Consider the following 19,036-nt stretch of genomic DNA (forward strand, 5'->3'; position numbering starts at 1 on the left):
GCTGTCATTGTAAAACCATGCCGCCTCCAGCCCCAGTCTTGCTATGTGAAAGTGTTCTCAAAGTTCATCCGTGTATTTTGGTATTATATATGTTTGTATGTAGCTCACAGCTTTGCCCTATACTTTACTCACTCTCACTCCCTTTGTTTTGCTGTATCCTACAAATACTGTGTCTGCCAGAGCCTTGTAGTTTCTTTATGCATCAGTACCTTCCATCCTATCTTAATGATACAGTGTCTTGTAACTTCTCTCTTTCCCTCCATCACGACTCGCGTTCGTTTCGTCCAAGATTTATCGCCATTTTCTTTCCACTCACCACACTTTCACACATCTTCCTTTAGGCTCTGTTCCTGAGTCCCGTCCCACCTTCATCACTGGCGGCCGCTTGTAGTTTACTCGATCCCATCCAGTTCCTAGTTCACCCACTACCAAATTGCTACCCAGCCCACCATCCCCCATCTTCCACACAGGCCAGACACTTTCACCATCCACCAAGCCCAGCCATTCCCACCCTCTACCAAATGCCACCCATTCCCACCCTCCACCTAATTCATCCACTCTCACCATCCACGCAGCCCACCCACTCCCATTTTCCACCTAACCCATACACTCACACCTTCCAACTAGCCAACCACTCCTTCTCTCCACCCACTCCCTCTATTCAACCAGTCATCTTCCATCCAACTCATATTCTTCACACAACCCACCCACTTCCACCATTCCCACTGCCCAACCATTTCCATCATCTTCCCACTCCATCCATTCCCATGGTCCCCTCAGCTCATCCATTCCCTCCTCCCACCCAGGCCACCCTCACCCAGCCCACCCACTACAGCTCAACTCGCGCCTACTTCTGACCTTTCGCTTTTCATTTTCTTATCCCCTGGGAAATGATACCTGCCCTCCGATACAAACCTTACTTAGTATGCCTCACACCTTACACCTCACACCCTCCTGCCTCACACTTCACACACACCCTGCCTCACACCCCACACTCGTGTCTCACACCCCACAACCCCCTGTTTTACACCCCACGCCCCCTTCCTCACTCCCCACATCCCCCTTTTTCACACGCCACAGCTTTCTGCATGACACACCCAACCCTGCTACCTCATGCACCACATCCCCCTGAATTACACCTCAGATTCTGTTTTGCGTTCTGTCAGAAAGGCCATCACGCTGTAGCAAGGTGGCTTCGGGATCCCTACTTTGCCCTTGGTCTTTTTTATTTTTTTTCCTTGCTGCATTCAAGCAACTTTACTTCAGGAGAGAATTCTTTGTAGTGAAAGGATTAACAAAGTCTATAACTGACCCCTGCTGATCAAAAAAAGTATAACCAAACATGGAGGTAGCTCGCACAGAAATGGTTAATTATGATTATTATAATTCAATGATAACGTGTTCTGGCTGCCACAACAAAAGCTGCGAGGGTTATACTGGTGAGATAGTATGGGAAGTTCATTGTGGTGTGTGAGGTACAGATTATGACTTGGTATTTACATCATTGTGACCCAGGTACCATAAGCTCAGTCTCGTACTGCCGTCACAAAGTACACAGAGGACTAAAAGAAACTGTCTCCTCTTCCGCATTGTTTGTTTTTTCATTCTCATAGCCAACATATCACTGCTGAATGTACCCAGCGTCATTGGCTTTGCACTGTCTTACATGTATCACTTTTTTATTTCGCATCTTTATCATTAGATTAATTTGTTCTTTCTCCACGAGTATCAGTATCCTTGGTTTGATATTTCTTGGTGCTTCCTTCGCATGTTTTCAGCACCTTGTTTCTTTGTTGACTTCCGCCTCCTCTTTCCTCCTTCACTCCTTGTCTCCCTTCTCTGTTTTCTGTCACATTTTTTCCTCGACTTGACAGTCTTTTAGTACTTCCCCCCCCCTCTCTCTCTCTCTCTCTCTCTCTCCCCATACGCAATAACCTCATGCGTTCCATAAATGACCTTCAACAATTTGGAGTTTACACTTGTAATCTTTTGTCGTCTGTATGCGGGCAGATTATTAATCCATCCATCCATCCATCATCCAATCCTACGTTGCCCCATGAGGAGCGTAGGAGCCCGGGGCTAGGCAGCTGGTCCTGACATTTAAGATGAGAGTGACCAACCTCACTCATCCCTGAGTGGCATTACGTGAGCAATAAACCCCAACCATCCCTTGGATATAAACCTTCACTGGCTCAATCCGATTGGAGCACAATAAGCACCCACTAATCCACCAGACGCCAAAATTTGGTTATATGGTTACCATCCAGCGTAGTACATGGTTTCCTGGTGTACAGGAGGAAGTCACCCACAGGCAGAAGGAAGAGGAAAGAATGAAGAAATGAAAAACAGAAGAGGGAGTGTAAAGTCACCCGTAGGCAGAAGGACGAGGAAAGAACGAAGGAAAGCAAGATAGAAGAAGATGGAAGGAAAGAAGGATGGAGGAGAGGACAGGACAGACACCCGAGAGCAGCACTACATTGAGTGAGTGGATGGTGAGCGCCCTCACCTACGGTTAAAAAATGCGAAAAGTAGTACAGAGATATAACCTGCAACAGTAAGCAGTAAGATGTTAGAAAGCCTCCTAAGCCCAGCAAAATACTGCCTTGTGTCTGTGTAATTGATTCCCAGTCAGTGAAGGACAAGTTGACCCAAACACATGTTGGCTGTGTATCGTTACCACAGTGTAAATGCTTTGCCATAACTCTGAACCCCATGTTATCACACAGTGCTTTGAACAGCGGGTACTGTGTTGATGGGTGGGGGAGGAGTGAGATCTGCATTTGTTGATGGACGAGAGAGGGGAGGGAATGAATGTGACTAGGGAGGTGTGAAGATAACTGGATAGATGAGCTGTGGATAGTGATGAGGGAAGTTCGTGTGGTGGGGAAGGGAAGGATCGTTACTGGATGTGTGAGAGAAAGATTTGTGTGTGTATATTATTAGGATAGTGGGTAGCTAAGAGACTGGTGGTAGTGGAAAGGATGGGTTGATGTGATGTGAGTCTGGGAGGGGAAGAAAGCGTTGGCTGCAAAGACAGTGTGGCTGCAAAAAAACAGGTTTGAAAATCCCCATTGGACCCTCTCTGTTGTTCTCATTGTTTATCTGTGCCTGCTTTGGAGATGAGATAGGGACGGGTGCCTGCTTTGAGACATAATTTATATTATATCTGGAGGCTCGAAATTTGATGCACACCAGGATTGGTGAGGCAATGTGTTTTGGGTAAGATAGTGTGTAGTAGGTGGGGCAGTTTGGTAAAGGTAGGGCAGTGTGGTAAGGGTGAGGCAATATGGTGAGGATGAGGCCGTGTGTTCTAGGCAAGGCAGTGTGGTATGGGTGGGGGAGTGTGGTGTGGGTGAGGCAGTGTGTTGTGGATGAGGCAGTTTGTTGTGGGTGAGGCAGTGTAGTATGGGTGGGGCAGTGTGGTGTGGGTGAGGCAGTGTATTATGGGTGAAGCAGTGTGGTGTGGGTGAGGCGTTGTGTGTTGGTGATGCAGTGTGGTGTGGGTGAGGCAACGTAGTATGGGTGGGACAGTGTGGTGTGGGTGAGGCAGTGTGGGGATGGGGGTCAGTGTGGTGTGGTATAGGCAGAGTGGTGTGGGTGAGGAAGTGTGGTGTGTGTGAATTGTGAGGCAGTGTGGTGTGTGTGAGGCAGTGTGGTTTTGGTGATGCAGTGTGGTGTGGGTGAGGCAGTGCAGTGTGCGTGAGGCAGTATGATAAAGGCGAGGTAGTGGATGGTATGATGTTTGCGAATTATGTCCCTAACCTGTAATTGATATTTTTTAACATGTGCAATCAGTGACGTTCACTGACTGATGCATAAATTGACGCAAAGTTGCCTTTATACTATCATCTCTGCTGGCCGAGCATTTTCACTGTCAATGTCAGTGCTGGGCGAAGTGAGTTTGTGTGACGGCAGCTTTAGCAGCCAGTACTGTAACTTTGATATTGAATACGAAGTTCGTTAATTGTATGGATTCCCAATCACTGCCAATCAGGCCATTGGAAGCAGCTTAAAGACAAATTCCTGTACACAGTTTACCCTAACAATATTTGTTACGTACAGTATAGGCTACCAAGATTTCTAAGGAGTTAATGTACCAAGCTGAAGCCGATGTGGAAAAACTACACATTTAAATAGACAGCAAATTGTTGTCGCTACGGGTGTGGCACACTGGATAATATCTTGATTAATAAATAAAATTGCATAGGAAGAAACAGTGACTGATATATTATGAACATACTTTATTTAGCCTGATTTTTACTTGAAGATTTATGCAAGACAAAGAGTCATTTCATTATTCTGTGCCGTATATCAATACTGTTCATTAACCATCCCCAACATAAGTGACGTAGGCACTTCATGACGCATACAGATGTCACCAGAAGGTTAGCTAAGTCAAACAGTTGATTACTAGGTTTTGATTCTCATCTACTAACATTAAAGGACAGGGGCAGGGAGTGGGAGTAAGTAACAGGGGAGGGGGCAAGGATGAGTACCTTTCTCTGAACCATCCGTCTGCATTAGTCAACACCCTATATTCATCCCTCTGATCTTCATTCTCCCCACCTCCCTCTTTTCACTCACCTCCTGCTCCTCATTCACAAACCTTAATTTTCCTCCACTGAATTCCAATATCAAAGACTTGTCGAATTGGTGATCTCATCCCTCCCTTCCTCTGCCATCCCTCCCCTCCTCAAGTTCTCTTCTCTCTACCTTCCCTTGCTCACTCCAGGCTTCTCACTGTGGCTGCCTTACATCCCTTCTTTTAGTTCTTCTTTCTCCGCATTCCGTCCCTCCCACTAATCATCCTCCCTCTACCTTCCCTGCCTCCTTCTGCCTTCCCTCCCTCCTTTTGCTTTCTATTCCTCCTTTCAGTCCTCCTCTCTTTGCCTTTCATCCAGTCCTCTCTCTGCTTTCCCTCCCTCCTTTTACCTTCCTCCCAGTCCACCTCTCGTTTCCTTCCATCTAGCTTTCCTCTCTTTGCCTTTAACCCCCCTCCCTCCCACCTCTTCCCTGCTGCCCCACTGCTTGGCACTCGTCCCTCCTGCTTCACCTCCCTACTTTTACCTTACTTGTACTTGTCCATTGCTTTCTCTTTTTTGTGTCACCAGGGAGACTTGTCTCTCTACCACCTCAGTTTCTCCACCTGTCTGCAGTCTCATTATTCCTCCCTCACTGCCACAACGATCACCGTAATATGCCATCTGTGTGATGTGTTAGCAGCCATCCTCCCTGATGCTGCTTCCACAACTGCGCATTGCCTTTGTTAAAGCAGACTTATGTTCCCAATTCCCAGGTCATTTGCAACCGCCCACCTGCCACATACCTTTTGGAGTAACTTAAAACTAACAGAAGAATTCGACCCTCGTATACAGAAAATGCATATTACAAAACTACAACAAAGGCATCAGCTGACTTTTATACAAGAAATATATATAAAAACTATACGAACAGTATAAGCAGTACCAAAATGAGCAGTCCACAGCCTATCAACTTTAATCTCAATTTCCTTAATAAAGTAGTCATCATAAGGGAGTTAAGAGGAGGATAGGGCTAATTCAAAGCTCGGGCGTTGAAAAGGGAGATAATTATTGATGTGGACAATTGTATAGTTTAGTTTGGTTATTTGATTGATGTGGACAGGGAATAGCTCGTGAGTGTCGTCCTCGAAAACTCGGTGGCAGTCACTGAGGACCGAACTCACCACTCTAGAGCGTCCTCTGAATGTGAAGCCAGAACAGAACTGACCGAACCACCAAGACGCCGTATTTGCTTCGGTTTTAGCTTAGCCTTGCCTGCTCCCCCTTAACCCTCAATTCCCCTTTATGGGCAGCAGCGCCTCACATTGGCATGATGGGGGTTATCAGCACCCAACAAATCCCGCCTCTAAGGCTGCCAGGCTGAACCCAGAGCACTGAAGAACTGTTTGCTTCCCTTTCGGCTGTTTGCTGTTCCTTTCTGGATTTGGTCTTGCAAGTTGACAGTGATTCCTTTCCCGTCGGCTGTTTGCTATTTCATTCTCGAGTTGGTCCAGTTGGTGAGAATATCTTGACTCACAATTGCATTTCCAGCCGGTCCATGGTTGACGATGCCTCCGGAAGATTGGAAACGACGGGAGACAAGAACGAAGGGAGAGAGAAGAGAAGTAAACTTTCAGAAAGGAAGGAAGGGGGGAAGAAAAATGTGAGGAATTTGTTAGTTTAAAGTGAAATTTTTTAGTTTTAGCGAGCGTGTAAAATGAGTTAGAAAAAAAGCAGAGAACATGAAATAAGTAGCATCAAGAAAACTTAAGGATGGGAGCTCGGAAACTGTCGGAAATTGTGAAGGATTCAGAGTACGTCATAAGGTATGAAGTCAGCATTTTTCTTGAATGGGTCAGAGTAAAACTGAAGATTTTTGAGAATACTTTTTCCTGCCGTGAATATTTTGACTAAATAATTTACGTATTTTGACAAGGAATGAGAGAAGTTAAATTGTGGAATGATATCCGTTTTTCCAGTTTCTGAAAAAGCCATCCATTATTACAGAACTTTGCTGTATGGGAGGTTATCCTGATAAGTTTATGGAGTTCAATATAACAAAAGCGACTTTCATAGACAGCATGCCAAAACACTTCGGCGTATCATTCCACCCTTGCCAGACACTCCTGTCAAGGGCAAGTGGGCTGGCGGTCATTTGACGATGCACTCACTGATTATGTGGCGGCCGTCAGAATATACTGACAAAATTGGCAGAAAACCGGCAAAAGAAGCGTATTGAATGTACCGTGGGAGTGTGTGTTTGTATTGGCTACTGTGCCGTAGGCTATGTCAGTAGATCCTGGTATGTCACCATCGGACTCATATCATGTGTTAGTTGCAACTGTCACTGCTCCACCGATCAGGGAGCTGGTGATCCTTCCCAGTGACATCAGTGTTGACTCCTTTGATGCTGTTATCAGTCTCCATTCTTCCCTCGCACACATCCATCTTCCTCCACTTCCGCCTCCCACATACCCATCTTTTTCCACTCCTTCCTTCTCCCACACACCCATCTCCTCCACTCTTCCTCCCACACACCCATCTTCCTTCACTCCTCCCTCCTCGCATACACTCATCATCCTCCACTCCTCCCACCCATCGACATTTCTGCACTCCTTCCTCATCCCACACACCCATCTTAATCCACTCCTCCCTCATCCCACACACCCATCTTAATCCGCTCCTGCTTCATCCCACACACCCATTTTCCTCCACTCCTCCTCCATCCCACACACCCGTCTTGCACTCCTCTCTTCTTCCACACACCCACCTTTTTACATGTATCTGAAGCCTTCCTCCTCGCGACTCATATTTTCTTGACTCTCTTCCTACACACACACACACACACACACACACACACACACACACACACACGATAGATAGATGGACGGATAGAATATTGATCACACCATTAAACAATACTATGCACAGGATTTTGATCCTGCATAGTGTCAAAATTTTCTTTAGCCTGATAAAGAATAAAACTTACGAAATTGCAGCAGGTACGTTATTAGAATACACGAATAATGTGATTGCTTTGTTGGGCACTGAAGGTAGTGATATCTGTCAAACCGTAAAAGAAAAGGTACTGACCGAGCAAAACAGCGCATAAAAAAAAATATATACATTTTGATAATGGTTTAGAAAAAGTAAAGTGGAACACACCAGGGGTTTAGAATAAACATGGCCTATCATCTGTTAAGATATTACATAATATCAAGGCATTATTGTTACAAATGTTAAATAGATATTTATAATATATACATTGATATTACGCGGGCAGATTAAAACAATACTAAAGGTAGATAAAACATCGGACATCAACATATGCATACAAAAAAGAGCAGGGGACAGAGGGAGAAAGGGAAGAGGAGCGACCTAGGAAGGAAGAGTGGGAGATGAGGGAAAAGCAGAGAGGGAGATGGCCAAGAAGAATGGGGAGGAGACGGTACTTGATCAAATAATTCCATAATGTCCTGGATGGGATATCCACGATTATGTTGTATCAGCAAATATTTGTGTATCATATATTAAATTCTCTCTGCCTTACCAGCGTTCTGTTCATGGGCATAAAAAATTGTTTGTTAGCCTGGAAAATTAACTTCTTTAATTTATTATCTAAATCCGTAGTGCTCTTGATATTATTGCGATTCAGTCTTATAGCCGAAAGCCTGATGACATCATGCTTCGGTGTGACTGTAGGTTAGTGATCAAGTCAGAAGGGAATGGGATTGTGAGTTCACTGGTGGCAGCCGGAACATAATCTAAGTGGGGAAGTAGCTCTCGAAGGATTAATATGTTTTCGTCGATAGCTTCTGACCTGTGGTTTATGTTTAATTCTTTTGTTTTGCATCCCTACGTTCCTAACTTATCCTCCTTCAACCGTATTGCCGGCATACCTCCACCCTCACCCCTCTGGCCTGCCTGTCTCCACCCTCACCCCTCAAGTCTGCCTGTCTCCACCCTCACCCCTCAAGTCTGCCTGTCTCCACCCTCACCCCTAAAGTCTGCTAGCCTCCACCCTCACCCCTCAAGTCTGCCTGCCTCCACCCTCACACCTCTAGTCTGCCTGTCTCCACCCTCACCCCTCTGGCCTGCCTGTCTCCACCCTTATCCCTCTAGTCTGCCTGTGTCCACCCTCACCCCTCTGGCCTGCCTGTCTCCACCCTCATCCCTCTAGTCTGCCTGCCTCCATCCTTACCCCTCTAGTCTGCCTGCCTCCATCCTTACCCCTCTAGTCTGCCTGCCTCCACCCTAATCCCTCTAGTCTGCCTGCCTCAACCCTCACCCCTCTAGTCTACCTATCTCCATCCTCACCTCTCTAGTCTGCCTACCTCCACCTTCATCCCTCTACTCGGCCTGCCTCCTCCACCTTCACCTCTCTAGTATGCCTGCCTTCACCTTCATCACTCTAGTATGCCTGCCTCCACCTTCACCACTCTAGTATGCCTGCCTCCACCTTCACCACTCTAGTTTGCCTGCCTCCACCTTCACCCCTCTAGTATGCCTGCCTCCACTTTCACCCCTCTAGTATGCCTGCCTTCACCTTCACCTCTCTAGTATGCCTGCCTCCACCTTCACCCCTTAGTATACCTGCCTTCACCTTCACCCCTCTAGTCGGCCTGCCTCCACCTTCACCACTCTAGTATGTCTGCCTTCACCTTCACCCCTCTAGTCGGCCTGCCTCTACCTTCACCACTCTAGTAGCCTATGTCTGCCTTCACCTTCACCTCTCTAGTATGCCTGCCTTCACCTTCACCCCTCTAGTCGGCCTGCCTCCACCTTCACCACTCTAGTATGCCTGCCTCCACCTTCACCTCTCTAGTCAGCCTGCCTTCACCTTCACCTCTCTAGTCAGCCTGCCTTCACCTTCACCTCTCTAGTCAGCCTGCCTCCACCTTCACCCCACTAGTCTTGCTGTCTCCATCTTCACAACTTAATTCTGCTTGCCTTCATCCTCACCACTCTAGTCTGCCTGTCTCCATCCTCACAACTTAATTCTGCTTGCCTTCATCCTCACCTCTCTAGTCTGCCTTTCTCCACCCATACCTCTCAAGTTTGCCTGTCTCCACGTATGCTCATGTAGTTTCTCACCAGTCATTTGAAAGTATATGTAGTTCTTATCCAATTCGGTTTAGGAAAAATGGTGAGAATGAGAATGGAGAGAGAGGATGATACTGAGGTTGGGAAGGGAGTAATGCTGGTATGACAAGGAGTAGTTAGTAGGGTGGGGGTAGTGAGTGGTACTAGAGTGATAGAAATAAACGTGTTGATACTCGGAGAGGAAGCATATTGGGGTGAAGACGGGGTATAGGGTGACAGAGATGGGATGTTGTGGCAGGCAATATGAGAAGGGAAATGGGGTGGGAAAGATAAGGCTGTCAGGATCGACTGAAACTTAGGTCTCGTGTGTTCACTGCACCACCGTGATGTATATTAACAATAGGTTCAGGGCCTGCAGGTCCACTGGAGATTGGCGCACCATAAGTACCATAACCCAGAAATGATTAATCCACTGATAATTGCGTTTTATGATGAAGCATTTAGTATTTCGTTTTTAACAGCATTCAAGAAGAAAACCCAGGAATGTCTTGAGTGCGATGGAATACAAAGAATAATATGAGGAATGAAAAATTATTGGGTGATACTTATGGAAATCATAGTGAAAGCTCACGCACAGTGATATACAGACAGAGAAACTTCACGTGTCATATGCCATCCATATATTACCATTATATATCCCAATAACGGGTGTGACATAAGTAGTGTTTTGTTGTTATCATAAAATTACATGTTGAGGTGAAATAACAAATCTCTAAATTTACCTGCATGGTTTCATATCTCGTTTATCCATTACATATGTAATTTTGGTGTGGGGTCTGGTCGCTATTAATTTTACAGTGATAGCTTTTGCATGAGCATATGGACCCCTGCTTTGTAAAATCATAGATAGACACATTCCATGCAAAATATTTTGGTGGACAGGTTGAACAGTTTGATGTATCCGTTCAGCTGTGTGTGTGTGTGTGTGTGTGTGTGTGTGTGTGTGTGTGTGTGTGTGTGTGTGTGTGTGTGTGTGTGTGAGAGAGAGAGAGAGAGAGAGAGAGAGAGAGAGAGAGAGATTGAAAATAAATTCTGGCGGCGCAGCTTCCAGGGTCATATGACGCCGGACAACAAGGTAAAGGACGTCGTAAATAAAATTTGCATATTCAAAATAAAGTTAATCTCCATTATTAGATATAAAACACGGAAAATAAAAGAGTAGTGTATAAAATACTAATTACTTATAGAAGCGGAAGGAGGCCCGCCTCCTGAAGAAAACTAAAAACATCAGGAAGTAGCTAGAGGCTCCCCCAGGCATCGAGGACAGACAGTAGGCACCATCTGCCCCCTTATACGTGTGGATGAATCTCTGACGTAGGTCCCCAAACTCGGACACTCGACCAGCAAGTGACTGACAGTAAGGGGAACAAGGCAATCACCACAGTACGGTTAATTCTCACCACTCATGAGGAACCCATGTGTAAACCGAGAGTGCCCAATACGAAGCCTGGCAAGAGCCACCTCCAATCGCCGAGGCATGGAGGGGAGAACCTTTGGTACAACCACTCCCTGAAAGATTTCTTTTAGTTTATTATGAGCATCACCATCCAAGTGTCTCTGCCAACACGTACGAATTGTGCATCTCAAGTAAGGTGTTACATCAGAAGCAGGAAGCGGGTAGTCGGTTCAGAGAGAGAGAGAGAGAGAGAGAGAGAGAGAGAAAGAGAAAATGATTGATAGTGGCTGAGATAGTGCCGGGAGATGGACTTAATAGAATCACTTTACTGTTGTAGTTACATGATATATATAATCTAACTGTAAGAGGTCGATGGGCACCAAAAATATTAATAACTTACTCTCTCCCCCCCTTTTTATTTTTTTGAGATGGTTATAGTTTACTCCTGTTGGAACACCATAACGTCGTGTGAAAACCATTGGGAATACTTGTATTATGAGTTTACAGTATATATTTTCTAGCATATTTCTCGTGGGGTAACGAGCAAGGTATCAGTGTCATCTGTTATGCACGTGTTTACTTTCCTGTGTTTGTTATGCACGTGTTTACTTTCCTGTGTTTGTTATGCACGTGTTTATCTTCCTGTGTTTATGTTTATCACTGACAAGAACAATAAAGTGAGGATTATTAACTTAGCAACATTTCTGGTCACAACTATGCTCTGATTGCATCGGCCCTGACAACGGAGCATATTTACAGTAGCCCATACCCCAAGATCTGTAGTTTTATACGATGCTCATCCCAGGAAAATGTATGTCAACCTTTGTTATTCCGTACAAGGGAAACAGCACACCATCTGTGACCAGGCAGCTTCGTGGGCTGTGTACGAACTATGATTGTCCTCGACTGTTCAAAAATGAACAAGTGGTGGTGTCATTAAGGGATCATCTCATTAAAGCTTAATGTTTTGGCAGTGTTAGGATACTAATGGTGTATTGAACTGATCACTTCCTCTCTTCCCTCTCCTGGCTGTTTCCCTCTTTCTTACCATTCCTATGTTTGCATGTGTGGTGTTTTCTTATCGGTAATTTTTTTTCTTTCTGTTGGCCACAAGCCATGGTCTGTGTTAGCATTATCACCATGCTCTGTGCCTAATGTTATCCCTGTGCTCTGTCTCAAGTTTTATCTCTGTTCGTTCCACTGAGATCCTTTGACTTTTCTGGGGGGAGGGGGGGGAAGCACACTCGTTTTCAAAATTTCCCTCGACATCCTGTTGCCGCCTTGGGTCAGTCATTCTCTCATTCTCACATAATGTATTTTGTATGTTTAACACAGGTGGCCTTGTTAGCGTCCATCAGTATTTCATGTGCTTAATGTACTTCCTGCATAGGTTCTTTCATCACTCGTCTCCGTGTTATTGCAGTTCATGTTACGTTCTCAGTCATATTCTCAGTCATTACTATTTTTCATAAATTTGAACTCTTCCGATCAATCTAAGCAATGGTGCATAATGGTGACTTCTTGGCTACTTGCCTTCCATCGTGTGGTTGCTTTAGAATAATTTTAGCACCATTATTGATAAACTTGTACATACTAACTAATGTATTTTTCTCTCTCAGGTAAGAAGAACTGAATGGATGTCAGTGAACTACTCAATCTAGCTATGTGTGAGTATAATACTTTTTCGTAACATTATTGTGAAAGCACTACGGCCCAGTTACAAGCATGTTGTTACAACCTGAGACGAGTGAGTGGCAGTTTCAGATAAGCATTTTGTGTGTGTGTGTGTGTGTGTAATTCACCGGGTCGGTCAGGATCACTTGATGGTCGTGATCGTCAGCTTTTACTCTCCCGGAAGGGAGCTGAGAGCTCATATAGTCCAATCTAAGGGCAAGGCTGTGACCTTCACACACGCACACATCCATCCCCTTGCTCAAGGGGGACAGTAGCTACCCACTTCGTCAGTGAAACTTTTCGCATCCTGAGCGGGGCGCAAACTCCCGTCTGCCAGAAGGCAAGTGTGTGTGTGTGTGTGTGTGTGTTTAATGGAAACATTGATTTTGGGTGTTCTCTGTACAAATGTAGTGGTGTGTATTAGTGTTGTGTTATGTGAGAATCCTGAGTGACAGGTAGGAATGACAGCCTACACGACGTAGTTAACGTTTTCAACTAACATTTTTCTTTTATCCTTTGCCTACCTTTTGCCGTGAGCCTCTTGATGTCTTCACGTAATCCTCGTATGCCCAGCAATCATCCGTCAGCCGTGTTCCCCGCATGACTGGGGACCCCGCATCCTCGTCCCTTCTATCCATTATAATTTTCGAAAGCCTGCTTGATGGCTGCCTTCCGTCTGCCCTCTTCCTCATTTTCCTTCCTTTCTTATCCTTCCTCTGCCTGTTCCCATTCTACCTTATTTTTCCTTGTCCTAAATATCATTCGTCCCTCATTTCTTTCATTGCTCTCCTGTCTTATTCCCTTGCTCAAACTATTATCTTTAGTTTCGCCCTCTACTTAATTCTCAGCATCACACTGACCCACAGTCATATGAACATTGTTTCATTACTTAGGGTTTACTCTTACTCCCACTTTAGCTCACTTCTTCCACTGACTAATATCCATGCTGTAGTCCAAAAACACTGACTATCTCAACGCTGCTTCTCTCCCCAGCCCACAAACACATCACGTCTCTTATATAGCCTCCTCACTTAGTCTTTCCCAGCACAGTCCTCGCTCCTACTGTCCATTTCTCTGGGGTTAGTCTGTTAAGAGGTTGTGGTGTGAGTCTGTTAAGAGGCTGTGGTGTGAATCTGTTAAGAGGCTGTAACCTGAGTATGTGGTCTGAGTCTGAGGTCTGAGTTTTCGGTCTGAGTTTGTGGTCTGAGTGTGTGGTCCAAGTTTGCGGTCTGTTTTTGCAGAAGGGAAAAAGTTACGAGTCGACGGAGGCGCTACTGGGACAGTTATTCTTCCCCTTACCTTATTTATGTTTTTTCGTAGTCTTCGGACGATTTTTTTCTTTTTTTAATGCCACGTTCTTCTCTGTTGTTTATCATCTCCATCAACGAGCTTAGGCGAAAGTTATATATTCACCCGTATGCGAAAGTTATATATTCACCTGTGTGTGTTTGTTTTTTTACAAGATATCTAAAAAATTGATATCGGACTTCATGAAATCTATTTAGATAGGCTGGCAGTCGGTCAAGGAGGAGTTGATTAGATTTTGAGTTGCATCCAAATCTGGATGCAGGAATAAACCATAGATCTTATTGGCGTTGGCGGAGGCATGCTCCCACTATGATTGTGTAAAAGGGCAGATTATGACGGTAGAATTAATTGACTATGTGAGACCAAAATATATTCCTCTTGTAAAATGGCGGAATCATCATTATTTGTTAGCATCATCCAGACCTCCTATCCACTCCATATTGAGGTAAGGTAGAGTTCAGTGAGGCAGAAAAGGCATGATAAAATGGTTACACGCAAGGTAGGCATTCGGAGTTTAGGATGAGAAATGCATGTGTAAATTGACTAATAGCTGGTGTAAGTTTCTCTGCCATCTCCTTCATGGGGCTGGTTTCATCCTTGCCGCTGGAGAACAATGTACAGCTTTTACTCTGATTACTAAACAGTTTTAACAATTCAAGCATGATTCGTGTATTGTCATTTGTTCTGTTGTTCTTTAGGATTTTGTGTGTGTTTTGGTGACTGGGAACAGCTGGCGTTTGTGTTGGTTTGTTACTAATGTCCCCCTCCCCTCTCACTTCTTCGCCTCTCCCCAATTGCTTCAGCTCTCCTCTCCTTGCCACGCCTTTCCCCCCACTGCCCCACCTCTCCCCCCCACTGCTTCACCTATTCCCCCACTGCCACACCTCTCCTCTCACTGACCCACCTCTGCCCCCACTGCTCCACCTCTCCCTCCACTGCTCAACCTCTCCCCCCAGTGCTTCACCTCTCCTCCCACTGCTCCACCTCTCCTCCCACTGACCCACCTGTCCCCCGACTGTCCCACCTAATTCCTTACTGCCCTGCCTCTCCCTTCACTGTTGCATCTGTCCTCCCGCTGCCCCACCTCAACCCCCATTGTCCCACCACTCCCCCCACTGTTTTACCTCCCCTCTCTGCCCTACCTTTCCCACCACTTTTCCACCTCCCCCACAGCACTACCTCTCCCCTCAGCCCCAATTCGCGCCTCCCCTCATGTGGCCCTGCAGCCTCCCACCTGTTATTCGTTTCATTTAATTAAAATCATGTTATGGCGTCTGTCTCCCTCTGCCTGCCGCAGCGCTAAATACCACCTATCTTTTTCACCTTGGATTTTTCCACCCGCTGCCTAGATTATGGTAGGGGTGAGTGCGGCGGCAACAGAAAATTGAGCGTCTTGCATTTACCTGATGTTTTTCTGCTTGTCGAAGTGAAATTCATTTGCCAGAATAGACCGTGTTACGGAACAGAGAAAGATAACGTACACTTTAAGTGAGAATACTAAGAGTCACTACTGTCCCGTAAAGTTCCAGGTTCAAAACAAAAGAGTTAGGTAAAATTACAAGTTAAAGTTTAATGCTCAAACTAACAACAAAACATTCAGGACTCATAAGGATAATGTAATGGCAAAAAACAGGTTAAATATATGGTTAACTGCAATAGCCTCTATTAACATGAAATTAGCAAGAGTAAATTTATCTAAGTCAGCCCTGATAAAATGAAAATACACCAGGTAATGCTCAGTTAATGCAAGATAAATTATTACAGATACAAACTATTATAAAAAATGACTGACATAAAACCCAACATTAATCAAAAACCTCACTAGGCCTAAGAATCAACCCTATGCTACACAGTACAAGAAAAAATACAACAGTTATACTCAAATTACACACAGCTGCTAGATGTTTGGAGATTTCTTGAGCACTCACAATAATAATATCTGTACAGGGGAGGACAGAGATGTGAACAAAATGAGGAGCAGATCTAAGTGGCAATGATGCAGAGACTGAGCTCATTATATAGGGGCCGGCAGAGCTTGATACAACTTGTAAGAAGGACGCGCAAATGAAGCGATGGGGACAAACAGTTGACAATCCCGCACTGAATAACAGAAAGGACGACTTACTCTACTATAACGGTAGAAGGGGGGGACTGAGGCAGAACACGCTCGTGATCAAACATGCAGCATACTGTGCATTAAAATTACACAAAAGATGATGAAATCATAGGCTATGTAACACCTCCCCACAAAGAAAAAAGAAATTTACAAAGGAAATTTCTTATTACTCTAAAACAATCTGTATATGGCATTACAGACCATGCAAAGGTCTTTCCTAATGTTACAAAAAATGAGATCTCCCTAGCACGTTCAGTCATAGGTACTTGCCAGTATCCCTTTAACAAATCAAACTTACTTATGTACCTAGCCTTTCCGATCTTGTCTATGCAATCTTCCACACGAGGGAGAGGGTAAGTGTCTGTTTTGGTTATCTGATTAACACGTCTGTAGTCAATGCAAAGCCGCTGTGACCCGCCTGGCTTAGGAACTAGAGTGACAGGAGAACTCCACTCGCTCTGACAGGGCTCAATCATCTTGTGGTCCAACAGGTAGCCAAGCTCCTTCTGGATGACAGGAACTTTCACTGGGTTCACACGGTAAGGAGGCAGTTTAATTGGCTTTGCGTCTCCAACATCGACATCATGCATCAACACAGTGGTTCTTCCTGGAGTGGCACGGAACACTTGCGGGTACTCCTGCAGTAATGCCGAAAACTCCTGCCTTTCCTTGGGAGGTAGATGAGAAAGCTTAGTCTGGAGATCATTCATGATATCAGGATTCTTCCCCGAACTATCACTCAGGCTCATGCTGCATGGGAGAACTTCACTTGTAGACTCGGGTGGAACAGCTACAGTGCAGACTGGATTATTTTCGTCCCGCCTGTGATATAACTTTAGCATGTTGATGTGACATAGTTGCTTGCTCTTTCTACGATCTGGTGTGGCGATGACATAGCTGACATCACTGAGTTTCTTCTCCACGAAATAAGGGCCACTAAACTTGGCTTGAAGAGGTTGCCCATGAACTGTTAGCAGAATCAAAACCTGATCTCCTGGCTGAAAGTGGCGTAACCTGGACTTCTTATCATACCAAGTCTTCATCTTCTCCTGAGCAGCTCCTAAATTCTCTCTCGCCAGCTGTAAAGCAGTGGACAGCCGTTCTTTGAACTTCATCACATACTCCAGCAGGTTGACGTCATCTTCCTCCGACAGCCAGCATTCCTTGAGTAACTTAAGGGGTCCTCTTACTTCATGGCCAAACAGTAGTTCAAAAGGTGAGAAGCCCAGTGATTCATTTGGAGATTCTCTTGCAGCAAACACAACGAATGGAAGACCTTTATCCCAGTCTTTCTGATGTTCCAAACAGTATTTCTTGAGCATCGATTTGAGTGTTTGATGATATCTCTCCAACGCTCCTTGGGTCTGGGGATGGTAAGCTGAAGACGTGATCTGGGTGATGCCCAACTCTTTCAGAGACTGCTTGAAAACGTTTGACATGAAATTACTTCCCCGGTCTGACTGTACCTCCTTGGGCAGACCAAACTTTGTGAAGAACCCTAGCATTTCCTTAACCACGTTCTTTGCTGAGATATTTCTAAGTGGAATGGCTTCAGGATAACGAGTAGCCATATCAATCAGGGTCAACACATAAGAAAATCCTGAAGAAGTCTTAGGAAGAGGGCCCACAATATCCACCAACGCACGGGTGAAAGGCGCCTCAAAAGGAGGAATGGGAACTAGAGGTGCAACCTTTTCGGTCTGATTACACTTCCCCACAACTTGACAGGTGTGACAAGACTTACAATACCAGGAAACATCCCTGAAGATACCTGGCCAGTAGAAGTGTTTCAAAATGCGTGCCACAGTCTTCCTCACTCCAAGGTGTCCTGCCAAACTGGAATCTTGAGCCACTCTAATGATATCCTGCCTACAAACACGAGGGATGACAACTTGATGTACAACCTCCCATTCACAGGCGGCTGATGCTGTTGGGGGTCTCCACTTCCTCATAAGTACTCCTGACTTTACATAATAACAAGTAGAAGCACCGGCTGACTCTTCTTCACTCTAAGCAGAGTTAGCTAGACCTTTCAACTCAAGGTCAGCAACCTGCAACTCAACCAACTCTTGACGAGACAAATTATCAACACTACGGGGTACTGCCTCATCTGGTGAGTGATCCAAATTAGCAAGAAAAGTGTCAGCTAGGATAACATCATCATCATCATCATTATCCTCTAAATCACCAGTAACTTTAGACTTAGCCCTAGTGACAGCACATGCAGGGAACACATCAGGGACATCACAATCCTGGGCCGCAGCCACTGGCTCACTAGACAACTGAGGAGCTGGACACACTTGACTTCCACCAATATCATTTCCAAGTAAGAAAGTTACACCTGACATTGGGAGTGTCTCAACCAACCCAACCATAATGGAACCATTAACAAAACCAGACACTAAATTCACTCTGCACAGAGGGACAGAGAAGTAATTATTCCCTACACCTTGTAAGATTACAGTTTCATCAGAGGAATTAACATTAGAGCCTAGAACACTGTATAGCATAAGGGATTGGCAAGCACCTGTGTCACGATATATTTTAACTAATTTCCTGTCATTACTGTCCAGAGGACTGACAAAACCATCAGACAGGAAATTAGCACATGAACTCTTGAGAGTGTCACCCACGTTACTGCTCAAAAGAGGAGCTCCATCATGAGAATTTAAGTTACCCCTCAAAGCAGGTTCAGTTAACTCAGTTAAAGAATTCTGGGAACTCTCAAGAGTGGACACTAGACCAATTGACTGAATATTTAAAGACTCCTTTTTGTTCACATCACGCTGTCTCCTGAAACATCTTTCCGTAGTATGACCAAGCTTACTACAATAAGTACATTTACTTCTCTGAAATCTAGAGGTGAAGCTGGTATTTACTTCCTGAGAAACATCATCCTTATTCTCTTTCCTGTTACCT

This window comes from Coenobita brevimanus, chromosome 73 (genome assembly GCF_032717465.1).
Source record: "Coenobita brevimanus isolate Jiangsu-jjx chromosome 73, ASM3271746v2, whole genome shotgun sequence".
Taxonomy (NCBI): Eukaryota; Metazoa; Arthropoda; class Malacostraca; order Decapoda; family Coenobitidae; genus Coenobita; species Coenobita brevimanus.